We start from the raw sequence: 19,865 nt of genomic DNA, 5'->3' as shown, positions 1-19,865 counted from the left end.
CCCCACTCTTGCTTCCGGTGTCCACTCTTGTAAGGGAGTTGCCAGGTGTTCCACAACTGTGTGGAACCTCATGTAGATATTCAATCTGTTGGTCACTTTTCCAGTGTGGCCGCTTCTAAATGGAAACATTTGCAAAATACTTAAAAGACATGAAATGGGTTTCTTCCCTCATTGGGTTTTCTTAAAAAATTACTCACGTATTCAATAAATTTCTATACTGCGCTTTGTCATAAGTTACTCCAGGGCAGTTTTAAGTAGAGATGTCAGACTTTTAGGGTAATTCCAAGGGCCACCACACTTAACATATTTGAGGTGGACATTTAAGATGCTTTAAATGTACATAAAGAATGGAAAGTGTGAATGTTGACAAGGATGTGTCCAGGTGGTATACTCATCACAGAGTTCTGATTAACTGCAGTGCCTATTGAGTATATTTTCAGTTACAAGTCCAGATTTGTCTCTATGTAGTGTGTGAAATGGCCCTAACTATGTTTGATCAAAGGCATTGAAATCAAAATACTTCGCCAGCTGGATGAATTTTTTGTAGAGCAGAATGTAAAATGTCCATGGTATTGTTGATCCTTCTTGTGTGTTGTGTTTATTGCATATAATATTGGGGGGGGGAGCAATCCAGGTTTCTAACCGAGTGTACTCTCAAACGCTCAGTAGATCATTGAACATTTAGTACAGCACTGGGCAGCTGATGGGAAGCATTTGTGCTGTGTTTGTGTTTTTCGTTTGAATGCATTGACTTCAGCTTCCTAAGGCGCCTTTACAGGTTCTATCAGAAGTGTTGCAATATTTAGTGCATGCCTTAGCCTCAATTCCTTATGGCGCTGAGTTGCTTACTTTTTAATGCATTTGAAGAAGACTTTCTCTGACGAGTTTTTCCTGTTAAAACATACACACACAAACCTCCCCCTTATGATGTGCTGTTGAGCAAAATTCACAGCCCTGCAGCCTGTGCTCTTGGTGTGGCACTGTTGCTGAGTTGCACAGGAGATCCCAATGGCGAATGAGATAGTTATGTTTATCTGTCCTATGTACAGTTCGGCTTGTGCTAGTATACTAAACTCCATGATCCAGCCTATGGCTGACAAACCAATTGACCTACAGCTTGCCTGGGTTCTTCAAGATGTGGATCCTTATATTACTCTACAGGTTGCTAAATTCCTAACTGCTGTCCTCTCGTACAAGAGACGGAATGGAATGTTAGCTGATTATTTATAGTTATAAGAATTTTCTATAATGACATCAGATATTGATTTTAGCGTAGTGTCTAAATTTTTAATCATAATCTTAAACTTTTCTTTTTGAATTGTTAATATTTTTCCTTGTGAGCTGTGAATTCTGTTATATTATTTGTGGCTTGTACGAGTCCGCTGTTTTCTTTATTTTGTTGTGTTGTGTTTTATGATGGGCGTAAAGCCGAATAAACATCTTTTGGAGATCCCAATGGAAAAGCTAGGGTTGCATGTAGTAAATGTAGTATGAGATAGCAAAGATGGAGAGAAAATTTGCCTTCTGAACTGCTATTAGCTGGGATTTTAGGTTCAGGGGGGGGGGAATACTCCAGAACTGGAGAGTACCCCCCCCCCCCGCTGCCATTGCCGCCCAGACATACATATATACCCTCTCTTACTGCTGAGTATGTTTTGCTACCAAAATTGGCTGGCTGGAAAACTCAGCTGTTGTCTGTCTGACTGGACTTAAAAAAAAGCAACCGCTATGTTTCATATCAGCTACAGCACCTGCTCGAATCTATTTATCTTTTCTTTTAATTAAGAGATAATGTCAATGGGAGGAAAATAAAACCTGACGAGATGAAAATCTTTCACCATACCATTAAAAACAGAACAACAACAACAACAAAAGTGAACCCGCTTTTTTTGTTTTGAAAGTGAGTGAAGAGAAAATCTTCATTAGGTTGCAACATCCTCTTACATATAGCGTGCTGTGCTATACTAATGAATTAGAAATACGAACAATGAAAGGAAGAATAGGAGATCTGATCAGACAGACCAAAACCCAAGCTATCCACTGAGACCAGTGTAACAGAGTTTAATGCTTCTCTGCTATTTTTAAACAACCTGATTCAGTTTGGCTCAGAGATACTTTTGCTGATTGACTCACGGAAAGAGGACAGTGAATCCTGATCACTAATGCTGTTGTGTGTGTGTTTGAATCTCTGAAGTGCTGTACATCAAGGGCGTACCCACCATGCGGCAAGTTAGGGCAGCTGCCCTACTCTAGAAGCAGGGCTGGTGGGCAGAGGCGGAGCACAGCCCGGCGGAGCGCGAGTTCGCCATTCCCGCCGCACCGCGCCGCACCCTCCCTCCAGCTCCCCGGCGCGCCCTCAGGCAAGGCCAAGCGCGGCGGGGAACCAGGGAGCGCGGCGCTGCGGGCGGGAACGCTGAACTCGCGCTCAGCTGGGCTGGGCTCCGCCTCCGCCCACCAGCCCTGCTTCTAGGGAGGGGCACAGCCCGGCGGAGCGCGAGTTCGCTGTTCCCGCCCACTTTGTGGCCCCTCCCCTTCCGTGCCTTGGCCCCTCCCCTTGCCCCCCCCTAGTTTTGATCCTGGGTACGCCCATGCTGTACATCTCACCAATCCTTTCACATATGGAAAGGATTTTGATGTATATGAGGCTGTTACGTGCTAAAAATCATGTCACTGTCTGAAAATCATGAAATATTATTTGTAAGGGACATTGATGGTGGATTGGTTGGTAGGTTTGTAGCATGAGTTCTAAGGTCACATTTTGATCATGGCTTTGCTGTTCCCCTTTCTCCTGCAAATATGTGGTTTGGAAACTTAAAGTAAGGCATCATTGTTTGTGGGAAAGAATTGTGGATGTAAGACAGGCATAGGCAAACTCGCCCCTCCAGATGTTTTGGGACTACAACTCCCATCATCCCTAGCTAACAGGACCGGTGGTCAGGGATGATGTGAGTTGTAGTCCCAAAACATCTGGAGGGCCGAGTTTGCCTATGTCTGATGTAAGATGTTCAGATAATTGGAATGAAACTATTGGTAGCGTTTGAGTCCCATAGAGAGAGGCTATTTCTTGAAGTGACGTTACCTCTTTCGATGTGCACTTCCCATAGGCAAATGCAGCGCATTTAATTAGAGTGTGCCAGGGGGCCAGGTATGCTCAAGACGGCCCTGCTGGCATGTGTAGGTATAAGCCAGTATTGCACCAAAATCTGCCCAATGTCTTGGAAAAGAGGCTTCCATTCTTCTGCCTCATTCTCATTTTATAATGTATTGGTGAATGCTGGGATTTGAGTTTGTAGTAGTAGTAGTAGTAGTAGTAGCAGCAGCAGCAGCAATAGTAGTTATAAAGCTGGAGGTATGTTGGTAAGCCCATGGCAAATGCTAATAATTATGACATCCCCAGATCATTGGTGTATCTCCTAAGAACTTTGTTGCACTGTTGCTTTGCATAATATTGCTGAATTTTTATTATTGGATAACCAAAGTAATACAGTCTCATATTGGCATGGCTAATCACTCTTCTGTTTGCAAATAACTAGCACCACATTTTTGTCATTTTACATACAGGTTAGCATCCCTCACCCTGCCCAATGGATGCTTAGACTGATTCCTTTTAATGTCGGTCCGGTTTTGTTAATACATGCTATTATAATATAGAAGTGCTGATATTTGAAATGCAGTCAGCCACTCCCAATCACAGCATAATTGTTTGTGCTTTCTTCTTCCACAAGGCCGGATTAGTCATTCGGTACTAATGTTGAATTTTTGTTGTCTGATTCCTGCCAGCAACTGAAACCTGACAACTAATTCTGGATAAGCACGATCAAAATTGATAAACCCTGCTCTACATGGGAGCCAAAAATTGGAAGTGGCTGTTATTTCAAATACAATCTCTTATCTCATATGGCACAGTGGCATTTAGTGGAAACATACAAACAAATCTAGTCTTGGATTGCCCTGGAGATAGAGGTTTGGATGCAATTCAAATAAGTAGTTCTTTATTCTGCATAACTTTGGGATGTACTAAGACATTTCAGCTGCACCTGATATCATTAAATTTGGCAGCCACCGCCTAAGCTTCCTGCTTTTCATTTGTACAAAACGCCACATTAAGGAGTGGAAATATGAGAAAATTCGTGTTTGTCCTCCTTTTGCATATGCTCACAGTGACACTGTAAATTATAAGAGCTGAAAGGAGTCTAAAAGCTAATCTGTATCCCACATTTTTATGATGGATGGCATGCAGTAGAGGAAAGGACCGCTGGATTTAAAAATAAACAAAATCCATTGCAAGTTTATTTGAAAGCAAATGTGGCCCAAGCATGACAGCTTTCTTCAGAATACTTATGTCATGGGAATATATTTGAAGCAAGCATTTAAGAGATAATTTTATTAGGAGAGGTTGATGGTCTCCGGACTGGTTCTTCTCTTCAGATGGAATTATTGTTTCTCTACAATTAAATTAGAAAGTATGTATAAGGCAGCTTCCAAGGTTTAATGGGAAGGGGAGTAGCCCTTTATTATCATAGTCATATTTTTGAGTAGGCCTTGACCTATATATCGTCAAATAACTAACAAGTGCCTTCCTGTACGGTTAAGGTATTTTTTATCAACCAAAGCATGGAACACAATGGCTACTTTTGTGTATGCTCCAACATTCCTCAGATGAGAATAGAGATATTTCTCAACCCCCCAACTGACCTTACCCCATTTCCTGACCCCCTCCCTAAGCATTTCCTGTCGTAAGAAGATTGAGTGCCGCCGCCACTACACTAAAGCCCTCAATCCCGATTTTATTTTTATTTCATTCTTTGGTAGATTTACAAAAAGGAAAACACACACCAATAAATGAATTTTACAAAGGGGCAATATTAGACACCTCACCTGCTCTCCGGCAGCTGCTATGAGCTGCCCAAGGGAGGAGGCTGGAAGCAGCGGCCATGGAGAGGCCACCACAGCCTCACAGCCCCTACTCCAATGCCGCCATCGCTCAGGGCAAGCGCCAACTTATCCTCTTCCCCGAGCTCAGTGGTGGCGAGGGAAATAGAGACATTCTGGAATCAAGTCAGAAGCTGGGATGGCATTCAAAATTCTGGGACTGTCCCTGGAAAATAGGGACACTTGGAGGGTATGTTTCTTCTGCCAAATATCTACTTCTTTGGGTTAGCCTTTAATAAAGTTTATCTCACACACACACACACACACACACACACAGAGAGAGAGAGAGAGAGAGAGAGAGACAGAGAGAGAGAGAGAGACAACTTTGTGATCCTTTCTGGTGCCAACTTGTCATCTGGAAGGGGTGGGCTTCCTGTCCAGAAACGTCTTTCATAACTTTCAGTTTAGTAGGCCAATCTGTTTACACTCTGAATAAACCTAAAAAGTTCATTAAGAGCTGAACATTCAAAGTAATCTCCTGCTGCTTTATCTCACCTTTGCTGTTTTGGTTATATCCACTCCTCAACTATGTATACATTCAACGGTCCCTCAATTCATATTCATAATAATAAAAAATCTATTTTTGTCCCTTTCAGACTCTTAGCAATGACTAATCTCGGTGGGATTTGTTGTTGTTGTTTAGTCGTTTAATCGTGTCCGACTCTTCGTGACCCCATGCACCAGAGCATGCCAGGCACTCCTGTCTTCCACTGCCTCCCGCAGTTTGGTCAAACTCATGTTCGTGGTTTCAAGAACACTGTCTAACCATCTCGTACTCTGTTGTCCCCTTCTCCTTGTGCCCTCAATCTTTCCCAACATCAGGGTCTTTTCCAGGGAGTCTTCTCTCCTCATGAGGTGGCCAAAGTACTGGAGCCTCAGCTTCAGGATCTGTCCTTCCAGTGAGCACTCAGGGCTGATTTACTGGGATTTACTTCTACATAAACATGCACAGCCCTAACTAAGCCTAGACACACACTTACCGAAGAATACCAATGAATTCAGTGGTATTTAATTTCAAGCTGAACTTGTCTAGAATTCCTGTTTAATTTTCATTCCTCGCCACAAATTTCTTCCAGTGTTTAGAATTTTCTTCATTGATTGCATCATCAGTTCCTGCCTGTGCTTCAATCCTGGCCTGCTTTGACTACCACAACTATTCTGATCTTGTATCCTCCTCTTATGTTGCCCTTCCTCCTGAAGGGCTCAGCAGGAAGACAGGAAAACTGAGAATGAATTTATTGGGTTATGAAGTACAACCTAAGCACACCAAATTTTTTATCTTCATGTCAGGCATTTGCATCACAATTCCATCTCGCAGAAAATGTCAAATGTGAAGCCACATTTTCACCCCTTCTGTGAGTCTTTCCAAAAGTGTATAGTGGAAACAGCCTCTCTCACAATAGACCTTTCTCACAATATAGAATTGTCTTTACTATTGATTAGAGGTACTGATTAGCTGCAAACTGTGAAGGCAGACCACCTATAGTTTCAAATCCTGACTTTTTAAAGTTGTTGCCTTCCGCCTGCTACGTCTGTCACCCATGCCAGCTTTGTTGCTTTTGCCAACAATCACGACTTGCCTTTCAGGATTTATGCATTTAAAAAGCAGAGGTAATTTGTTTACTGTGTCCTTGTACAATGCCTAGCTCAGCGTAATCTGGTTGAGTTAAAGTACCAAGTTCATTGCAATGATTAAGAACAATAATCAGCCCTCTTTCGCACCACACACTAAGGGGGCCGCTTGGAAGACCTTGGCGCTCAGTGTGGTATATCCCATCATTCCTGGCATTTCAATGAAGATTAATATTTATTAACAAATTAACACATTTTATATCTACCCACCTATGAGCTCATACATGCAAAAGAGCAAGGAAACCTTCATAAGTCTCCACTGTTAACTCTTCAAAATAAAAGCGATGGACATGCCTATTGTTATCATTACTTCTTAAATATATTAGTTGCTTTTTTGCCATGACAACTCAAAGCCACTTAAAACATTGTAAGCAAAAAACCCCAGACACATATATACATTAAAACCAGAATATTTTATCCCAACATTGAGAGTTTTCCACAAGCAGGGAGATGTTGACACAAGGGGACATTAAATAATGCAGTCCCCCATCTGAAATGGCATGTGCAAAAAGACAAATGCATTGCAACGGAAAAGTAAAAAGATGACCATTAGGTCCAGTTGTGGACAACTCTGGGGTTGTGGCGCTCATCTCGCTCTATAGGCCGAGGGAGCTGGCGTTTGTCTGCAGACATGTGGCCAGCATGAATAAGCCACTTCTGGCGAACCAGAGCAATGCACAGAAATGTCATTTCCCTTCCCGCCTATTTATCTACTTGCACTTTGATGTGCTTTTGAACCGCTAGGTTGGCAGGAGCTGGGACCGAGCAACAGGAGTTCACCCCATCGCGGGGATTCAAACCGCCAACCTTCTGATCGGCAAGCCCTAGGCTCTGTGGTTTAGACCACAGCGCCACCCGCGTCCCTAATGGAAAAGTGCCCAACAAGTATTGGCATGTATCTTCTTCAGGGACAATTGTAAATGTCAGCAAAATAAAGTTTGCCTCCGAGTAACCCAATATCCTTTTGCATGACATTTTGTTCTCCCATGTAATAATTGCCCATCACTTTACTCTGTAGACAGGATTCAACTTCATGCCCTTTAAAATCTTTGCCCCGTCCTAGTAAGTATTGTGTGTGCCAAACATGTGAGCAGAAGTGCCACTGGAAGGATCCCCACTGGCGGTTGCCAGCACCCTGAAATGGATGTTTTGGGCAGCGGCTCAGGCAACCCAGGACGGCTTTGGCTCCAACTACAGTGGTACCTCTACTTACGAATTTAATGCGTTCCGAACACACATTTGTAAGTCGAAAAAAATTGTAAGTTGAATCCCATAGGAATGCATTGGGAGAAAAAATTCGTAAGTCGAAGCAACCCTATCTAAAAATTCGTAAGTAGAAAAAATCCTATCTGAACCGCATCTAAGATGTCGGACGGAGCTCCATTCGTAAGTAGAAACATTCGTAAGTAGAGTTATTCGTAAGTAGAGGTGCCACTGTACTGAACTGGCTAACTAGGCTCCCAGACTAACTTGTGGATAGGAACTGAAAAAATTCAAACGTCATTTTTAGCAAAATATCAAAATACACTTAGACATGCTATACTGAGGATCAAGATAGTCGGCTTCCTTTGAACACGTCTGAAGAATGGGTGAATATGAGGAGTGAACATGCATGAAAGGAATACACCATAAATAGACTGATGTCCTGGCCCCAGATTGGTCCTTGCCTATAGAAAAACCAGGGGTAGCTAGCTGTATGTCCTGTGATCAGAGGCGGAGCGAGCTATGAGCGTCCCGGGGGTGGGGCAGTGATGTCACCCCCCTCAGGGATGACACCTAGGGAAGACTGCACCCATCGCACCCCCTTCCTCCGCCAGTGCCTGTGATGTCACATATTTTTAGTAGACTGGGCAAGACAGGATTGGGTGCATAAGTGAAGAGTTCAAGTTTCATTTTCAGCTTCACTTTCCCTGCTTCAGTCATTCTCTTTCGTTCTCTCTCTGTCCTCCCCGCCCCAAGCAATTGCCAAGGTTCTGCCCCAGAGTAAATTTTTATAGCTCAGTCACAAAAGCCTTCACAATTTGGGATTCATACTGGGCCTGACAACAGCCCTAACAAGAGCCGTGCAAATGGCAGAGTTTTGGAAACAAAAGGTTATCAAGCCTGTAATTTATTTGTTTAGACCACTTGCTGTACAAAAGAGTCCTCTTATCTTTTCGGTTCCCTGAGTATATAGCAACGAGCGTGGGTTCTTCCAGAGCAATGTCTCACTTTCTCTGTCAGTCCTTTTCTGCAACGTTTTGCAAGGAGTTGATATATCAGGCAGGTGGATATTATTTTTCAAGAAGAGAGTTTTGCTTGCCGTCTCCCCTTCTTCCTTCTCATCCTCACATTCTGTACCAGATAACTGTTTCTTCCGTTCTCTTTCAGGTTGCAGAGGACAAAAAATAATAATAGATGGGCAGTGAATTCTATTCACATCTTATTAGGCAAAAAGATCTTGAACTAGCAAAGTGGCAAACTTAATCTGATAAAGCGGTGAAGGAAGGGGAGCTCATGGAAAGCACTTAAATAAGAATCTTTGTATTAATGTACCTCTTGGATTTTTAGAAAATTGATGCCACTGCTTGTTCAAAAGATGGAATCTACTTGTCATCCCTTTAGAATTATACTTTAATGGTGTGCTGAATAATGTGTACCATTTTTTGTGAGACCATTTTTATTGAGCCACTGTCAGCAGTTATTTATTTATTACATCATATTCAGCCCCCCCCCCAAAAAACTCTTGGTGGTGTGAATAGCATGTCCAGCGGCCTCTGCTAGGAGCTGACTAGATAGACCTGGACATAATTAGCTTTGATAAGGCTGCTACACTATTTAGCTCCAGACCAGACCTTTGGATGGATGAATATCTGTCCGTTGTTCCCAAATATCCACTCATACAAGATGTTCATGCTGTCTTGTATTTAGTGAAGCTTCCAGTTGCAATTCCAGTGACCCGCTTGCAAGAGTGGGCATTTGTGGCTGTGGGTCCTTGAGGATAAATTTCAGAGCTCCGCTTGCACATGGATCCACACAAAGAATGATACATTTCAGAAGTTTCATTGATGAACTACAGAAGAAAGCTGTCCTGGTTTATGTAGGTTTCCGCATTTCTGCATAAATTCTCAGGAGGAGGTTTCCCATCTCTACTTAGATCAATCTGAGATGGTTGGAGAATTTGATTGCTATTCCAGTTATTCTCTGATGAGGCTAAGTTACTTTTTCTGGAAACATTAGGCAAAATGGGTCTCTTATGCTTGGCTGATTCAACTTTGTTACTAATACTTTTCCCCACAGTACCTTCCTCTGAAATGGAATGCGTGTCCTGTACTGACACCTTCTTATAACAGTTGAATATTGAAATAACCAAGCCTAATTTCTCCCTTATTACTCCTAATTCCTCACAGATAGACTGCACTATACTGTCAATCAGAAAAGCCTAGTCTCCTGCAAAGTTAGAAATTTACTCATGGAGAAATGTGGCTGGGTTTTATTGGGGAGGGGCTGTGTTACTAATAGTTTCTCCCCCCCCCCAAAAAAATCCAAGCCATCAGGATCTAGGGCACCACATCTGTTTGAGACATTATATATTATATTTCCTCTCCTCCTTATTTTTTTTAAAGAAAACCATCAATTTTAATCTGCATGCCCTATTGCTTACCCACTCCCTTGGTTGCTTTCTACCACCCAGTTAGGGTGGTTAGGATACAAAAAAAAAACTTCTTAAAAAATGTTACTGTAACCAGCAATAAAACCAGCAGGGTAAAACAAACAGTCGGGGTCAGGAATCAGAATGGCCACTGCTCAGTTGTCTCTTGGAGTAGTATCCAACAAAGTTTCACTCAGTTGAAATTAATGGACCCAACTCAAGGTCCTAACTCTGGATCTGCCAGGATGAGAGAAACAACAACAATATTCCTTCCAGTAGCACCTTAGAGACCAACTAAGTTTGTCATAGGTATGAGCTTTCGTGTGCATGCACACTTCTTCAGATACTTTGAGTACCATGTATAGGGAACAAACCTTTTTTGCGAAGCAGTATTTCTTTTTCTCTGTCCTGACTCTCCCAACATTCAGCATCATTGCATGACCTTAATGGGATCTGGCATTGTGAGAGAGGGACAAAAAGCTTCTCCCTCCCTATCCACATTTTCCCACATCATGGAATGGTTTCTATGACTCCCACGGGTATTATAGTATAATGATGCAAGGTACTCCATTTAATCAGTTGTTATAATTGTTGCTACATTATTATCCTGTTCTTCCTCCAAGGAAATGTGTGCTCCTTGCAATCCCATTTCATTCTCAGCAACCATGAGGGAAAAGTTAGGCTGGGAGATGGCAACTAGCTTAGGGCCAATCATTAGGAAGAACTTCCTGACAGTAAGAGCTTGTTCGACAGTGGAATTTGCTGCCAAGGAATGTGGTGGAGTCTCCTTCTTTGGAGGTCTTTAAGCGGAGGCTTGACAGCCATATGTCAAGAATGCTTTGATGGTGTTTCCTGCTTGGCAGGGGGTTGGACAGGATGGCCTTTGTGGTCTCTTCCAACTCTATGATTCTATGTGCTGAACATCACAGCTAACATGCGGTTTCTACCTGGTTTTCCCTGGGCCTCGTCTGATCACTGCATTACACTGGCTCACTTAAGATGCATTCAGCATTCCTCATTACCAATGTTATTAATGATATCACACAAGGATATCAATACTATAATACTAGGGGCTGCACCCCTGTTCACCAGCCCCACCACTCATCCCACATTATGCACCCCTCATTTTCACCATCACTCCCTTTCCCTTCATCCCTCCTCCTTCCTTTTCTCAGTCCCCACTTTGCACACATTCCCACGCCGCCTCCTCCCTCCCATTGCGCAACACCTTTTGGGTGTTCATGAACATGTGCACACATGCATTGACAATATATGTTACTGTCAGTTAGCTTGCCAGATTTCTCCATTCATCTTTACCTTAAATAAACAACAACATTTTGAAACACTTACACAACTATCCTGGTGACTGAGGACGTAGTATGTCCCTGACGTCACAGGTGATAGTCAACTGGTGCCCTCCATGACCAGCTTTCCCCTCAGTTCAAACTGAATTTCTTTTTCAGAGCTTTCCATGGGAAGAGTTACTGAATGAGGTATGGACCCTTCTAAAGAGAGAGCCAGTGTGGTGTAGTGGTTAAGAGCAGTAGACTCGTAATCTGGTGAACCGGGTTCGCTTCCCCGCTCCTCCACATGCAGCTGCTGGGTGACCTTGGGCTAGTCACACTTCTCTGAAGTCTCTCAGCCTCACTCACCTCACAGAGTGTTTGTTGTGGGGGAGGAAGGGAAAGGAGAATGTTAGCCGCTTTGAGACTCCTTCGGGTAGTGATAAAGCGGGATATCAAATCCAAACTCTTCTTCTAAAGCACCCCCATGAACTGAAATCACATTGCAGTGTGATGTTGGCCAGTCGTGTACCATAGAACTCGTTCTTTTTGTGGCTTGCATAGTGCTTAAATATTTCAGTCCACTGTTTTCTTTATTGATTAAAGTCAAGAAAGTGCAGGATTCAAGAGTCTGTTTAAATCAAGAGTGCAATTTGTACTGTTTCCTATGGCTGAGGCTTAGGGGGTCTAGCAGAAGAATTTGGTTTCCAAATCCTCCTGCAGCACAGTTGCCCATCAAAATATAGCCAATTGATTCCCCCCCCCCGGTTTTGAACAAACACTGCTTCATCTTTCCTAAAAATTGAGTTCCAAGCCTTCTCTTTAACTTGCAGATCCACATTTCTGTAGGCATATAACCTGAAAAAAGTATGAAATGCAAAGACCAAATAAGCTTCCCTTCATTCCCATATCTCTCATGTCACATCTTGTTTTATCTAGCATAAACTGCAAGTGGCTTGAGGCAGAGACTGTGCTTTCTACTTATCTACAGATCTCTCTATAACAAAACACTAAATTCTGATAGCCTTACTCGGAATGAGTGCTGTTTCATTCTGCTAAGAAGTTCTGAGTGATCGTTCTCACACACAATACACAGGCTAGGCAAGGATGGAATAAATCAATGTTGCCGCAGGTTTCTGACGTGAACCAGAATGTAAGAAGAATTCTGCTAGATTGGACCAGCTTCAGAAATGGATATGACCCTGAGATTGCCTCTTCTTTTTTAGGGTTAAATGATCTCACCATTCCCTTACCTTTAAGTTGTGCATTAAAATGTCCCAATGCCCAAATCACTGTGCTATGCAGTGGCATGGAAAATACTCAATTCTGCTAATATTAAAGAGCCTCCAAACATAGGCATGGAGATGCAGCAGGAGGTGGAGGAAGAGAGCGGGGGCATGGTAATTCATTTTTCCTATGTGCCTGAGGACAAAGGGGCATAGGAAAAATGGATCATTCTGCAAGGCTTTGAGTGTAAGGGTGCTGAAACAGACTTGGGAGCTTGTGCGTGTGTGTTGTCCAACTGAGGTCAGTTGAGCACACAGCAGTACCTCTGGTTAAGAACTTCATTCATTCTGGAGGCCCGTTCTTAACCTGAAACTGTTCTTAACCCGAGGTTCCACTTTAGCTAATGGGGCCTCCCGCTGCCGCCGCAGGATTTCTGTTCTCACCCTGAAGCAAAGTTCTTAACCCGAGGTACTGTTTCTGGGTTAGCGGAGTCTGTAACCTAAAGCGTCTGTAAACTGAAGTGTCTGTAACCCGAGGTACCACTGTACATTGTACCTGAGCTATGGGTAAGTTGCCCATGTTAATCCCCTTCTAGCAGGTGTGTACCTGTGCCATCATCGTGTGTGTGTGTGTACACACACACACAGGTAACCTTGGCCATATAGACTGGCACCAGTCCCAACGCCCTGGCAGGAGTTAGTGTCCCTTTAACTGGCAGAAATTCAGCAGTTCAGATCCAGCATTTTCAGTGCTATTCTTTGGAAGCCTATGGGATTCATGTTTCCACTTTTAACAGTTTAAAACGGTTGCCGATCTTTTTGGGTGCTCTCACTGACATGACTGGGGCAACACGTGCATAATATTTGAGACTTGAACGCACTCATATTTGAACTTAGTGGAGCTTCTTGTAACCTGCTCTGGGACCTTTGGGTTAATAATACCCTGTTTCTCATATTTTAAGGCATCCCCATAAAATAAGCCATAGCAGGATTTTTAAGCATTCAAGGAATATAAGCCATACCCCGAAAATAAGACATAGTGATAGGCGCAGCAGCAATGCCGGCCGCGGCAGGAGGAGGAGGAAAAAAATAAGACATCCCTTGAAAATAAGCCATAGTGTGTTTTTTTGAGGAAAAAATAAATATAAGACGTGTCTTATAATATGAGAAACACGGTAAGTTTCTAGTGTTTTTAAAATAAACGTTATATGCTATCTAAATATATACGCTGTCTATGCCAATTGTTTGCTTTCAGTGTAAAAGTGCATTTTCTAGGGAAATGAATAGGTTTGTTTTAAACCTAGGAAACTGTTGCTATGCGAATCTGGTAGCAGAATGTTGCTCAAGCCGTGTGCACTCCAAAATCTACTTTTTTTTTCAAGCAGACGCACAACTACCACTACTAGTTTCCATTTAGAATATGGGTACATTGGCCTTATCGACCAAGTGGCTTATTGCTATGTGTCAAAACGCTTGACACATACACAAACACTCCTACACAAACTACATTAATAATAAAAGGGGCTTTTAAAAACCCTCAACACTTTTAGAAAAATGGGAACATTTGAAATATGACAAGTACCAGCCACTTATTTTTCCCCCCTAACAGAATGACAAATGTGTCTAGTTTAAAAGGGCAATTGGGGAATGTAGAGTACAATAATATCCGAGCTCCCTCCCATTTTCCTTAAATGAAGTACTTGTAGCAGGCAATTGTGCTCATTAAAACTACAAATACGGATTCTAAGCATATTTGCAGCCAGTTCCCTGTTCCTAGTTCCCAGTTATGGGTGGGTGTTTGTGGGTGGGGCATAAATTTGGCTAACTAAAAAAAAAAAGCCCTAATCTTAGTAGAGTGGTTTTTGTGAAGAAAACAGGTCATGATGGCTACATATCTATGTTTATGTAGAAATAATCAGAGTTCTGTAAGATCTTTTATGATGGTGAATAAGATTGCTGCAAGTATAGTTGCTGGTGTTGAGACCTTATGAGGATTTGTGCTTGACTTAATATATGCATGGATACAAGGAGCCAGCAAGCAAAATGCAGTCCATGGGACTCTCAAGAGTCTCCTCCAGCACCATAATTCCAGAGCATCACATTATACTCATGTAAAAACACGCTGATTCCTGGACTGTACACAGGCTGGATTTAGAAGGCGATTGGGCCAGATCAGCCCTCCGGGCCTTAGTTTCCTACCCATGACCTAAACATTTGGGCTTTAATTTTTTGCTTATCTTTTATTGGGGTGGGGTTGACTTTGATCTACTCTTTTTGTGGGATGTTAAACAGGTGCAGTCAAATCACAACTGTTCCTAGAGTGTCCACTTGGAGGACTACATGGAGGAACACCTGTGGAGGAACACCTGACTAGCTTGGTTTCCTGTTCCTCCACATGCAAATGAGATGGGGGAAGGCGGCAGATAAATTCACTAGCCAGTGAATTTCCCTCTCTTGGACCACTTCACTTCAAGGACTCAACATCTAGTGAGGATTCTCTCTCTAGGCTTCCAGCCAGGAGAGAGAGCTGAGATGGAGTCTCACTTCCTATAAGTGAACTTCACATGTATATATTACCTTTACCTAAGCCAGTCTACCTCTTGAGTGTGCTGTATCTCGAGATGCCTGTAACTAAACTACTTTTATACTTTTAAGAGCATTGTGTCGTGTCTTTTCTTTTAAGAGCGACAAAAGGGATTAAACCAGGAAAATACACTTTATTTTTACAGGCTTAAATCAAGCCTGCGCAAACGCTTTTCTGCTGTGCATTTGCAAAAGGGAATGTTACTCTGCTAACTTTTGGAGCTTGCTAGCACAAGCTGGGATAGGATATAGTTAACAATATTTCCTCATCCACATTCCTGAACATTCCCACACTTTTATTATTGCTGAGCATTTTAGATTGTTTTTACTCTTGTTTTTAATGTTCGTATTTGTAAGTCACTTTGAGTTCACCTTTCTGAAAAAGTTGCTGATAAAGATAGATGATCATAATTGCCCTGACATACATCCTACATTCCTAGATTTGTTGTATGAGAAGGAATGGTGTCTAGGGATACTGACTGGGATGGGGAATTGCAGTGGCAGGTCTTGTAGCACGGACAAATCTTATGGTCTTCTCTAGTGTTATGCCTGAAGGTTCTCTAGGAGGTGTGCTGGTGGAAAAGCAGGTTTGGGTGAAAGGAGGACCTTGGCTTAATGCTTCAAGAAATGCTCCCATAAAACACAATTCTACAGTCACCAGGTTAAAGCGGTTGTTGCAAAAAGATAATGTCTCATTTGCCAACAGTGTTGTTCAGGGCTCATTTCAGTAGTTCAATCAATGCTAAATCTGTAAAAAAAACACCTGACCATTTGTTTAGGATTAATGACTAATACATTTAATTGTGCGTATGTGATATAATGGTACACCCACTCCCTAAATTTGCTAGCAGAAGGCAGTTACAACTGTGCATCAGGGTGGCCATAGAAATTTATTTTTGCTTAATATATTTTCTTTTATGTCTCAGCCAAAGGAAGTGTAGCATGGATGCTTGAATGCACCTCGAGCTCTTATGTGTTTTGGTCTTGCTCAGGTGAGCTGAAATTAATGCCAGTTTTCTTCCTCACAACTTTAGGTTCCAAAGGAAGATATAGGCCCTAAGAGCTCAGGTGCAGCAACAGATTTTGCCTCTGAGGAAGAAAGAGATACTATTAAGCAAACAGGGATGTTTCCGGACTGCTAGTTAACTTAACGTTTTCTTTTTGTGTGATGGTCATTAAAATAAAGTTCTCCCAAGGGATTACTTCCTTCCTCCCTTTCCATGAGTTTGTCCACTTTAGCGAAGTTTAGCCATGCTAAGAATTCCGACATCCATAGCATCTGGTTAGCTGGTGCTGGTAAGAGAACGCTGAAGCAGGTGGGTCTGGCCCTTGGCAGCTCCAGCTCCAGAGGGTGGTGGCAGCTGGCATTTGCTGAGTCGCCAAGAATGGTGAAAAGCCCCTCCACTCTCTTTGCCTGCCATTCCCACATAGCATTGGGCATCCAGGAAGCTGAGAGGTAGCATTGGAGACTTTTGGCTTTGCACGTGCTGCTTATTTCAGATGAAGGTGTCTTTCCTAAAGGTAAAGGGACCCCTGACCATTAGGTCCAGTCGTGACCGACTCTGGGGTTGCGCACTCATCTCGCATTATTGGCCGAGGGAGCTGGCGTATAGCTTCCAGGTCATGTGGCCAGCATGACTAAGCCACTTCTGGCGAACCAGAGCAGCACACGGAAACGCCGTTTACCTTCCCGCTGTAGCGGTTCCTATTTATCTACTTGCATTTTGACGTGCTTTCGAACTGCTAGGTGGGCAGGAGCTGGGACCGAGCAACAGGAGCTCACCCCATCGCTGGGATTCGAACCGCCGACCTTCTGATCAGCAAGCCCTAGACTCTGTGGTTTTCCTAAGGGCTCCCAAAATCCTAGAGCCAGCACGGGACCTTGGTTTGATGGACATACAAATGCTCTGAGTCTATCTGGATGAGCATCTATGCTGCCTGGTTCTTGTTCTTGCTTTCCAGAGTTTCAAACCAGGTTCTTTCCCAGCCCTAATTGGTAATCCAAGGGTTCTGAACCTGGGATCACCTGTACACAAAGCATCCAGTGCAATTCTTTTTGGGTTTAGCTTCCTGGAGTTTCTCTCTTGTTTCCCTTAGATGTGGCAGAAGCCTCCTGAACCAAGAGCACAATTTGATTATGTTGGCCAAATCGCATTGCCATTGACTTGAGCTACTTTGACATTGACCACTTTGGGCCACTTTTGCCTAACCATGAGCCAAGTTGAACCAAGGGATTTGGGGTTCTGTAGTTGCTTTCCAGTTCCAGTGAAAGTGGAAACCCATTTTTAAAGTGCCATCTTGGTATAATATAATATAATATAATATAATATAATATAATATAATAATATAAAATATAAATATACAAAACCGTAGAGCACTGTCAGAGAGTTAATTCAAGAATGAGCATCTTAATAAAAATCTATAGCAAGGGTGGACAGTTCAAAATAACAGCAAGAACTATGTTTTCTAAGTCAATGAGGTCATCTCTCTCTCTCTCTCTCTCTCTCTCTCTCTCTCTCTGTGCACTTTTTACTCCAAGTCACCTATTTTGTCTTTCTCCTCCTCTCTGCTCAATTCTCTTTCCCCCAGTACATCTCTCTTTCAATTACTCCTCTCCTCTCTTTACTTCAGGGCTTGCTCTTTCTCTTTCTGCACTGCCACAGATCTTTGCCCCATCTGTTCCTCCCATTTCTCAGTTTCCCTGCCTATAGATCTTTTTGTAAGCTTATTATTATTATTATTCTATTTATTAATACCCCGCCCATCTGGCTGGGTTTCCCCTACCACTCTGGGCGGCTTCCAACAACACATTAAAATATCAAAGATTAAAAACTTCCCTAAAAAGGGCTGCCTTTAGGTGTTTTCTAAATGTCAGGTAGTTGTTTATCTCCTTGACCTCCGATGGGAGGGTGTTCCACAGGGCGGGCATCACTACCGAAAAGGCCCTCTGCCTGGTTCCCTGTAGCTTTGCTTCTCGCAGTGAGGGAACCGCCAGAAGGCCCTCGGCGCTGGATCTCTGTGTCCGGGCTAAATGATGGGGGTGGAGACACTCCTTCAGGTATACAGGACCGAGGCCGTTTAGGGCTTTAAAGGTCAGCAGCAACACTTTGAATTGTGCTCGGAAACATACTGGGAGCCAATGAAGGTCTCTTAGGACCGGTGTTATGTGGTCTCGGCGGCCGCTCCCAGTCACCAGTCTAGCTGCCGCTTTCTGGATTAGTTGTAGTTTCCGGGTCACCTTCAAAGGTAACCCCACATAGGTAGGCCCACATTGCAGTAGTCCAAGCGGGAGATAACTAGAGCATGCACCGCTCTGGTGAGACAGTCTGCAGGCAGGTAGGGTCTCAGCCTGCGTACCAGATGGAGCTGGTAGACAGCCGCCCTGGACACAGAACTGACTTCCGCCTCCATGGACAGCTGTGAGTCCAAAATGACTCCCAGGCTGCGCACCTGGTCCTTCAGGGGCACAGTGACCCCATTCAGGACCAGGGAGTCCCCCACACCCGCCCGCCCCGTGCCCCCAAACAGTACTTCATTCCTACCCCACCACCCTCCTCAGCTTGCACTACCACAGATCCCTCTGCAACCCAATTTCTCTGATTCCCAACTCTGCAACAGAGTTTCTTTGCTGTTTTCCAACCATCACATCACTCCTCAGACACAGGTAAAGGTAAAGGTAAAGGGGCCCTTGACCATCAGGTCCAGTCGTGTCTGACTCTGGGGTTGCGGCAATCATCTCGCTCTATATTCCGAGGGAGCCGGCGTTTGTCCGCAGACAGCTTCCAGGTCATGTGGCCAGCATGACAAAGCTGCTTCTGGCGAACCAGAGCAGCACACGGAAACGCCGTTTACCTTCCCGCTGGAGCGGCACCTATTTATCTACTTGCACTTTGACGTGGTTTCGAACTGCTAGGTGGGCAGGAGCTGGGACCAAGCAACGGGAGCTCACCCCGTTGCAGGGATTCGAACCACCGACCTTCTGATCAGCAAGCCCTAGGCTCTGTGGTTTAACCCACAGCGCCACCTGGGTCCCTCCTCAGACACAGACACACCCTTTAAAAAATATCTCTCTTTCCGCATCACCATAGGTCTCTTTGCACTTCCTTGCCCCATTTCTGCTATTCCCTTTTGGGAGCAGGTCTTGGAGATTTCTACAAAAGTGTGGGGAAAAGCGCACAGTGGATAGTAGGAATTCGTATTATGTAATCTGTGAGCCTCAGGTTGTGCAGGCCTGATGCCCTACAAATGCACCACCCCTCTCTTTAACACCCCCCCACACACACCCCCGGCCCAACACGTACCATCATCCAAACTGAATTTCTTCAAAGAAGATAGAATTCCATGGAGTATGAGCTCTGGCTCTCATAATTCTCAAAAGTTAACTTTGGAACAAGTCAGATATTTCCCCGAGCAGGGCCAAGAGAGCTCCCAGGAACATTAAAGATAATGCTAGACAAAGGTCATGGAGTACCTTGTAGGTTTAAAGAGCAGTTGTAAAATTGGTACTTTGGTTTAATTGACAGACATAGCAGCCATTGTGGAATATGTTAAATTAAATCAGGCCTCTTTTCAACTAAG

At 43.5% G+C, this 19,865-nt stretch overlaps 1 protein-coding gene across 2 annotated transcripts in view; it reads left to right on the top strand.

The window, feature by feature from the left end:
* The window catches only part of PPARGC1A (PPARG coactivator 1 alpha), a 608,542-nt gene that overhangs the window by 216,586 nt on the left and 372,091 nt on the right, over positions 1–19,865 (top strand). The gene's annotated exons all lie outside the window — the stretch shown is intronic.

The sequence above is a fragment of the Zootoca vivipara genome, chromosome Z1, assembly GCF_965207765.1.
Source record: "Zootoca vivipara chromosome Z1, rZooViv2.hap1.1, whole genome shotgun sequence".
Lineage (NCBI taxonomy): Eukaryota > Metazoa > Chordata > Lepidosauria > Squamata > Lacertidae > Zootoca > Zootoca vivipara.
The sequence above is the reverse complement of the archived record's forward strand: the minus strand, read 5'-3'. Positions and strand labels throughout refer to the sequence as shown.